The sequence below is a fragment of the Gigantopelta aegis genome, chromosome 4 (assembly GCF_016097555.1).
Source record: "Gigantopelta aegis isolate Gae_Host chromosome 4, Gae_host_genome, whole genome shotgun sequence".
NCBI classification, from domain to species: domain Eukaryota; kingdom Metazoa; phylum Mollusca; class Gastropoda; order Neomphalida; family Peltospiridae; genus Gigantopelta; species Gigantopelta aegis.
In genome coordinates, this window is record NC_054702.1 from 40,392,015 (window position 1) to 40,401,751 (window position 9,737).

Here is a 9,737-nt window from a genome sequence, read left to right on the forward strand (position 1 = left end):
CCACTTTCGAAAATCGAGTGTTTGAAGTTATGTATATAATTAATAATATTTTGTTGTTGTGTATTTGTTTGTTTGTTTTGTTGTTGTTTGTTTTTGGGTTTGTTTTTTTGTTTTTTGTTGTTTTATTTATTTTTTGTTGTTGTTTTTTGGCTGTTTGTTTTGTTGTGGTTGGTGGTGGTAGTTTTTCTTTTTATGGGGTGTGTTTTTGTTTTGGGTTTTGGTTGTTGTTGGGTTTGTTTGTTTTTTGGGGGGAGGGTGTGTGTTTTTGCTTGTATATCACTGGACTTGACAGTGGCATAGGGAGGGGGCCACGGGGGGCCATGCCCCCCAATCCCAATCAAACCTTTTTTCTGTGGGGTTTTTTTAAACCCATTAAATTTTATAAAATCATACATCGACCGCGTGGATTGTAGGCCCCATGCATGTGGTTGAGTTAAACAGCATCTTTTGTATGGATGCTTGGATAGCTCAAAACGCATTGTGGTTAGTTAGCACGTTGCGGGCGATTTGGTGCAATAGGTTCGAGTCCCAGCAACGGCATGGGACAATTTCTGAGGCCAGAAAGGATTTAATTATCCCCTGCGCCAGTGCGTTAATATCTATGTATGTAACAGTCAACCTCGACATACATACAATATATAGATATTCATACATCAATACATTAATACATACATGCATACATACATACATACATACATATGTGCCCACTGTTTCATGCACATAAGCGGGATCGACCGCGTAACTTGTAGGCCCCATGTATATGGCTGAGTTACAGAGTATCCTTTTTATGGTCGATCGATCCCGGTTGGGCTATTTTTCGTTCCAACCAGTGCACCACGACTGGTATATGAAAGATCGCGGTATGTGCTATCCTGTCTGTGCTACTAATGGAAAAATGTAGCGGGTTTCCTCTCTATGACTGTGTCAAAATTACCATGTTTTTGACATCAAATAGCCGATAATTAATAAATCAATGTGCTGTAGTGGTGTCGTTAAACAAAACAAACAAATTTTATGGATGCCTCAATAGTATTGTGGCAAGTCTGCAATTTGCGAGCGATTCAGTGCCATAGGTTCGAGTCCCAGCAACGGCATGGGAAAATTTGTGAGGCCAGAAAGGATTTTAGGGAGGGGACGGGGGGTGCAGGACGTAACCCAGTGATAAAGTGTTCGCTTGATGCGCTGTCGGTTTGGGATCGATCCCCGTTGGTGGGCCCAGTGGATTATGTTTCGTTCCAGCCAGTTCACCAGTAGTAGGGGGGCCTGTTGAGTGCCATGATTGACCTACTTTCCCGTGATCACGTGACCTTGGTAGGAGACAATGGGCTTTTGTGTAGGAAACAATGGCCTTTGTATAGGGGGGTGCAGGTGTCTGACCTTGGTAGGAAACAATGGTCAAGGAAACAATGACACAGTGGTCTTTGTGTAGCAAACAATGACACAGTGGGCTTTTGTGTAGGAAACAATGGCCTTTGTATAGGTGGGTGCAGGTGTCTGGTCTCGGTAGGAAACAATGGCCTTTGTATAGGTGGGTGCAGGTGTCTGGTCTCGGTAGGAAACAATGGCTTTTGTGTAGGAGACAATGGCACAATGGCCTTTGTGTAGGAAACAATGGTCTTTGTGTAGGAGACAATGACCTGGGTACAGGTGTGCGATCATGGTGTATTCAATTCAATGTATTGCATATTACCAAACAAACTGGTGTCAGCAAACAAATAAAAGCAAAGAAACAACAACAATTAATAATAACAATATGTACAGGCCAGGTGTAAGTCTGACGTTGGTTTTGGCTTCATTGTATAACGTCTACTGTGTTGTTGTATTCACAGTGGACATAGACGTGAATGTTTTGTCACAGTGTTTTATTCTAGACACCCAAAATAATAGCCGTTAAAAGATTTCTCGTGGGGAAGGACTGTAACTGTTTGCTGACTGTTTGGTTTAAAGTGAGGCTTTCATGTCGCCAGACAAAATGCGTGTGTGATGATTTTCATTCATTTGTATTTCTTTAGCACATTGTCGACGTTTTCTTTGTTGCCGTCATTCAGCCATTCATTCAGCCATTCATTAATTCGCTTTATAATAGAGGAGTACTTTATCAGACCTCTTCATCAGCCCTCATACAAAGGCATTTTATTACGCCTCTCCGAGTGTTTATGAAATCAGGTGAACTGCAAAAGACATACCGACGCGTGCCCGTCTTAAGTAGCAGAATAAATTTGTTATGGTATGCACACTGACCGTCAAAGTTCGTTTGTGTTTAGTGACATCACTAGAGGACATTGATTTATGAATCATCGGTTATTGGATGAAAAACATAATTTTGACAGTTTTAGAGAGGAAACCCGCTACATTTTTTTCCATGAGTAGCAAGTGATCTTTTATATACACAATCTCATACCCCTTATGGGGCCAGTATTTCATAATTAAACACAAACGTTTTGTGCATGCGTGCGTGTGTGTGTGTGCGTGCGTGCGTGTGTGTGTGTGAAACACTACAGCCCATTCCTATGAAGAAAGAACGCGTGACTGCAACTCAACGCTCCAACCTAACCTATGCTCTTTTAACTACATAGACACGAGTATTTCCCAAGACTACAAGCCTTTATAGACAACCAGTGTATTATGTCTGGTATATCAAAGGCCGTGGTATGTGCTGTCCTGTACACACAACTCTTGATACTATAAAGTAGCGGCAGAAATATTAAATCACAAATCTAGTTATAGAGTAGAATACACAAAAAACAAACGCAAATTGTTGAGAGAGAGAGAGAGAGAGAGGGAGAGAGAGGGAGGGAGGGAGGGAGGGGGGAGAGAGAGAGAGGGGAGGGAGGGAGGGAGAGGGGAGAGAGAGAGGGAGAGAGAGATGTCACACGTGATTAATCCATTAGTGTAAGTCGGCGACACGCGCGCCGCCATGGGTTTAACAAGTAGTACGTGTTAACCAAAGGGAAATAGCTGCATTTTTAAACAGAAAATTTCTCTAGAGTACTAGCCTTCGTACAGGGCTTTTTAATTACCAAATAGGTAAATACAGTGATCGATCTAGCATCGATCCCCCATCGATGGCCAAATAGTCTATAGCCAACCAGTGCATTATGTCTGGTATATCAAAGGCAGTGGTATGTGCTGTCCTGTACATACAGCTCTTGCTACTATAAAGTAGCGGGGTAGAAATATCCAATCACAAATCTAGTCATAGAGTAAAAAACACAAAAAAAACGCAATGGTTTGGGTTTTTCATTTTTTATTTCTAAATTACAATCACTATAGACAACTACACATGCAATGGACACACATTGGGTTACATCGAGAGGCCTTAAGGGTGACACGTGAATAATATGAGTGTTCATTTCTGTTCATCTTCGTCGTCCTCCTCATCGTCGGTATCGTCGTCGTCTTGTTCGTCCAAATATTCGCCAATCCATGAACGATACTGATTTAATTTAGAACGAATCTGAGGTCTGAGATCTCTTTCTGGATTCACAAACTGTAGAATTTTTCTCGTGTTGGGGCCTTTGTCAAAGTAATGCATATACGTCAGAAAGCGAGAGTACGTGTCTTTAAATAACTTCCATTGCAGTGTCTTCATGTTTCTTTCGATGGCATCTTGGGACATGTTTTTTTCTTCGTAGCGTTTCCTCTTGCTTTCGAAATAGTCACGATTGATGTCGAATTCACGCTCGATCATCAGACGTACGCCTTCGTTTTCCAGATCGGACTACGGCTCTTCATTTCCCTCCTCGCACGTTTTCACGTGTCGCTGCAAGTCACTCCCGTCTTTAAAGACCAGACCGCACGTATCGCAAGACTGCATCCTCTTGACCTTTTTCAGATAGGGCTCTACCTCATCTTCTTCTTCGTCGTCATCACTTTCGTAGGCGGGTATGCCTGGTAGTTTTCTCTTGAATGCGTTTCTTTGCATGATTTGCACGTAGAGCTCTTTCTCCGACGGTGGTTGAAACTCTTCTGAGACATTCGCCGTTACGCTCGTGCTTTTATACCATTCGGACGGCCCCGTCTCTAAACCATTAGGTCGAAGGCGCCAATGTTCGGGCGTGGTCGGTTTCAAGTCCACCAAGAGATGTCCGTAGGGCCTGTGGGTAGCTTCCTCAAACCGTTGCATGAAATGACCAGTATTTTCCGGATACATCTGCCGTGCCAAGGTTAGGACTTGCTGCTTGTCGATGGGGTTGTTGAACAGTGCCAGGTAATGACAGTTTCTTCTCTGTGTCGGGTCTTTGCTGTTATAGAGGTTCTGGTTGATGGCAATCACCGAGAGGTTTCTGTGATGACTTCCTTCTGTGAACAGGTCGGTGATACGAGAATCTTTTCCAGCTGTAGACATCAGGTCGTCCAACACGATGAGATTTCTGACTCTGGGATCCAAATAATGATCCTTTTCCAAATTCTCGGGTATGCCTTGAACAAATTTCACTCGAGCAACCATTTTGATCGTATCATAGAGAGGTTGCCATCGTTTGTAGAGCCAGATGATGCGCTGAGGAGGCGGATGGATTTTACCATCCCTTAGCAGTTTGTACAACATAAATGTCTTTCCACACGACGTGGGTCCCGACACGATCATGGTGAAGGGATGTAGCAATCTTAGGGGATGTTGCTGCTGTGGTGGTGGTGGTGGTGGTGGCTGCTGTGGTGGTGGTGGTGGTGGCTGCTGTGGTGGTGGTAGTGGCGGCTGCTGTGGTGGTGGTGGTGGTGGTGGCTGATGTGGTGGTGGTGATGGTGGCTGCTGTGGTGGTGGTGGTGGTGGTGGTGGTGGCTGCTGTGGTGATGGTGGTGGTGGTGGTGGTGGTGGTGGTAGACCTTTAGCATGTTTTTGTTAAAAATGTCTTAACATGGCGTCTCTCCGAGAGAATGTGAAACCACATTCTGAACATGTGCTCTGTATGACGACTCTAAATGAAATGACCATATCTGACCCACATAGTTCCTTTTATAGTTTATTTAGAAATGCTTCTGCAGTTTCGGGGCTTTCCAGCCCGTACCACTTTGTTGTTGTTGTTGTTGTTTCCGTTTCAGATCGGCCTTGGCTTGCTCTACCACCTGTTGTGTTGGGGACACCATGACGACTTTGGGTGTCGGAGGCTTGTTCTGTTCCTCTTTTTCTTTTTTCCATGTAGGGTCATACAGTTCTAGACATCGATCTACACTGTACATCATCTGACTTTTTCCACCACGTTGCACTGGAAAATGAGGTTGAAGTTTACCTTCTGCCTGCAGTTTATAGAAACGGGTCCACTTATCCACGTCGGGTACATATAACTTGTACTGGTCTGACATGTTGCTCCTCTGAAGGTTCTACCTCAAATGACGAGTTTTCCAAAACTATTTTACATATATACCTTATGACGCATAAAGATATGGTACAGGAATGTTTGAATGTGTGTGATACGTATGACCAGTGCCCCTCCTCCCAGGCACAAATCTCATCGTACGAGCTCCCAAAAAAACATCGTTACCAACATATTACCCTTTACCAGTGTCACTACCATAGGGACACGTCCAGAGACACACTCATGGACTCAGGACATAACTAAAAAAAGCTGTGTTGCAGTCACGCGTTCTTTCTCCATAGCAATGGGCTGGGAGTGTTTCACACACACACACACACACACACACACGCCACACACACACACACACACACACACACAAAAGTTTGTATTTAATTATGAAATACTGGCCCCATAAGGGGTATGAGATTGTGTATATAAAAGATCACTTGCTACTCGTGGAAAAAATTTAGCGGGTTTCCTCTCTAAAACTGTCAAAATTATGTTTTTCATCCAATAACCGATGATTCATAAATCAATGTCCTCTAGTGATGTCGCTAAACACAAACAAACTTTGACGGTCAGTGTGCATACCATAACAAATTTATTCTGCTACTTAAGACGGGCACGCGTCGGTATGTCTTTTGCAGTTCACCTGGTTTCATAAACACTCGGAGAGGCGTAAATAAAATGCCTTTGTATGAGGGCTGATGAAGAGGTCTGATAAAGTACTCCTCTATTATAAAGCGAATTAATGAATGGCTGAATGAATGGCTGAATGACGGCAACAAAGAAAACGTCGACAATGTGCTAAAGAAATACAAATGAATGAAAATCATCACACACGCATTTTGTCTGGCGACATGAAAGCCTCACTTTAAACCAAACAGTCAGCAAACAGTTACAGTCCTTTCCCCACGAGAAATCTTTTAACGGCTATTATTTTGGGTGTCTAGAATAAAACACTGTGACAAAACATTCACGTCTATGTCCACTGTGAATACAAAAATACAACAACACAGTAGACGTTATACAATGAAGCCAAAACCAACGTCAGACTTACACCTGGCCTGTACATATTGTTATTATTAATTGTTGTTGTTTCTTTGCTTTTATTTGTTTGCTGACACCAGTTTGTTTGGTAATATGCAATACATTGAATTGAATACACCATGATCGCACACCTGCACCCAGGTCATTGTCTCCTACACAAAGACCATTGTTTCCTACACAAAGGCCATTGTGCCATTGTCTCCTACACAAAAGCCATTGTTTCCTACCGAGACCAGACACCTGCACCCACCTATACAAAGGCCATTGTTTCCTACACAAAAGCCCATTGTGTCATTGTTTGCTACACAAAGACCATTGTGTCATTGTTTCCTTGACCATTGTTTCCTACCAAGGTCAGACACCTGCACCCCCCTATACAAAGGCCATTGTTTCCTACACAAAAGCCCATTGACTCCTACCAAGGTCACGTGATCACGGGAAAGTAGGTCAATCATGGCACTCAACAGGCCCCCCTACTACTTTCACCATGACTGCTATATATCAAAGGTCGTGGCATGTGTTGTTCTGTCTGTGGGATGGTGCATATAAAAGATCCCTTGCTGCATTAAAAAAACATGTGGTGGGTTTCTTCTTATGACTACGTGCCAGAATTACCAAATGTTTGACATCCAATAGCCGATGATTAATTAATCAATGTGCTCTAATGGTGTCGTTAAACAAAACAAACTTTGGTCGGCTGGTGTTTCTGTTTTTTATGTTTCATACATGTATACTAAAAGGTAAAAGTTATTGTGAATTGGATTGTTTGGAGTAATACATTTGTGAATGGATTTATGGATGTAAACCAGAGAAAATGTGCATGAAACAGCTCGAAGATATGCAACCAAGCAGTTGTTGCAGCGATTGCATGCTTTGTGCAAGAAACATGGAATATTCGGGAGAAATCCTGTCCAATGTACCTTTTCATGGACTATTGCTAGTTTCCACACCTTCGGACATTTCTTTTTCCATGTTATAACGTTTCATACACGGCAGTCAAAACTTGTCATCAATTATCTTTGTCTTTTGTGTGTCACTACCTGGAAAACTCCTATATCCGCTCCTGTACGTGTAGGGCTCAGTCATCAATATTCATAAATTAGGGAGAAGTGGTAGTGCGTGTGGAGTTGGCTGTACTTGTCAGGGGAGGATGCACGATTTATCTAAAGAGGAAGTGCCCCCCCCCCCCCACCTTCTCTCTCTCTCTCTCTCTCTCTCTCTCTCTCTCTCTCTCTCTCTCTCTCTCTCTCTCTCTCTCTCTCTCTCTCTCTCTCTCTCTCTCTCTCTCTCTCTCTCTCTCTCTCTCTCTCTCTCTGCATTTTTCTGCCTCCAAGCACGGATCTAGGGGCCGAGGGGTCACTGCTAATAAACAACTTGGACCATTTACGTAGTTGAATATCTAAACATCCCTGCAAAACAGTCTGGATTCGCACCTGACCTTTCAATCTTCAAAATCCAACGAAACGAAGGAAAAAACTAATAATATCGATCGACATAGTATATATAAAGACGAAGCTGGCATACTATTAATAGCACTTTTCAGCGTGTTGGCGATAGACTTCACTGGACCATGACGGGGCAAGCTTGTATATATATATATATATATATATATGTTTACATTATGACTGTCCGGATGATGACAAAGCAGTTTTCTTATTACTTGAAGGCCTATATAATTGTATGCGAAACCTGCACATGTGAAGTAAAACCAGACTTTTGCGAATAAGTCTATCGTGACCTCGCATTGTCGATAGCTATGGCAGTCACGTTTATGACATTCAGTGAACATATTTACACGATAGGCGTACCTGTTATACGTACCTGTTAATTTCTACAACAATAACACATAAAAACAGTAAACCAGTAGAAGCTAGGCCTACCTACCGTTTTTTAGAATTGTCATATTACGGTTCCGGCTTTTACAAAAACCGTTTACACTAGTGTTTTCTTCATCGGTCGGTGTATGAGATGAGTGGAGTGTGTGTTGCGGGGGGGGGGGTGTTGCGGGGGGGAGGGGGGTGTTGTGGGGGGGGGGGGGGGGGGCGGGAGGCAGTGATCACCGCATCAAATACGACCTATAGTGAAAAATATGGTAGGAAACTATTTTAAATGACTGTTTTCATTATGGAAATCTGGCAAGCAGGATAGTTGAGATTCTGCCACTGAACTTCTTCGAACAAAAGGTTTGTCCTGCTTCATCCCTCAACCCCCCTCCCCGGAAGACGACCTGCAGATGATCGTGACATTTAAAACTTTGGTTTAATAAACGGAAGAGTAATTCTGTGAGCGTTCACTGGGTGTTGTGAAATAGTGATAAATGTGTAAACGTGATAGTCCTAATATATTGTGTTGGTAGAAGCTATCACGTTTCCATAGTGTGTGTATCATGTATGTGTCGGGTGTATGTGTGTGTCTGTGTGGGGGGGGATGGGGGATGTGGCTGTGTGTGTGGGGGTGGCTGTGTGGGGGATGTGGATGTGTGTGTGTCTGTGTGTATCTCTCTCTCTCTCTTTCTCTCTCTCTCTCTCTCTGTCTCTCCTCTCTGTCTCTCTCTCTCTCTCTCTCGTCTCTCTCTCTCTGTGTGTGTGTGTCAGTCGGTCTGTGGTGTGTGTGTTTGTTTGTCCGTCTTTCTCTCTCTCTCTCTCTCCTCTCGTCGTCTCTCATCTCTCCTTCCCTCCTCTCAATCCTCCCTTCTCTCCCCATCTCTCTCCTCCTCTCTCCTCTCTGTCTCTCTCTCTCTCTCTCTCTCTCTCTCTCTCTCTCTCTGTGTGTGTCTGTCGGTCGGTCGGTCTGTGTGTCTGTCTCTCTCCTCTGTGTGTGTGTGTGTGCGTGCGTTTGTGTGTGTTTGTTAGTGTGGCTGTGTGCATGTGCGTGTGTGTGCTTGTGTGTGACTATATATGTGTCTGTCTCTGTGTGTGTGTGTGTGTGTGTGTCTCGTCTCTCTCTCTCTCTCTCTCTCTCTCTCTCTCTCTCTCTCTCTCTCTCGTCTCTCTCTCACACACACACACACACACACACACACATCGGTTATTGGTTGTTAATAACATTATGTTCGGTTACAAATCAACAACAAAATTTTAATAAATTGTCTCGTGATTTGACTAACAAGCTAACTCTACAAAGAGTGAGCCAATGTACAAACTGATGTGTCGCGATTGCTAACAAAGTTGAAGTTTGTTTTATTTAACGACACCGCTAGAGCACATTGTTTTATTAAACATCGGCTATTTGATGTCAAATATTTGATAATTCTAACATATAGTCTCAGAGAGGAAACCCGCTACATTTTTCTCTAACGAGTGTGACACATTACAAAACGCTATTTTCATACGAGAAAGAGAAATACAAGCATTTTGAGAGTACTGTTAAAGTAATACATACCCACTACCGGAT

The 9,737-nt window shown here is 43.2% G+C and overlaps 1 protein-coding gene across 1 annotated transcript in view; it reads right to left on the reverse strand.

The window, feature by feature from the left end:
* LOC121370545 (NADP-dependent malic enzyme-like) overlaps nt 1–8,328 on the reverse strand; it is a 106,979-nt gene extending 98,651 nt beyond the window's left edge. The window contains exon 1 of the mRNA XM_041495848.1: nt 8,229–8,328. The gene's annotated coding sequence lies outside the window, so the exon portion shown is untranslated. The remainder of the gene's footprint in view (nt 1–8,228) is intronic.
* Nucleotides 8,329–9,737: the final 1,409 nt, after the last annotated feature.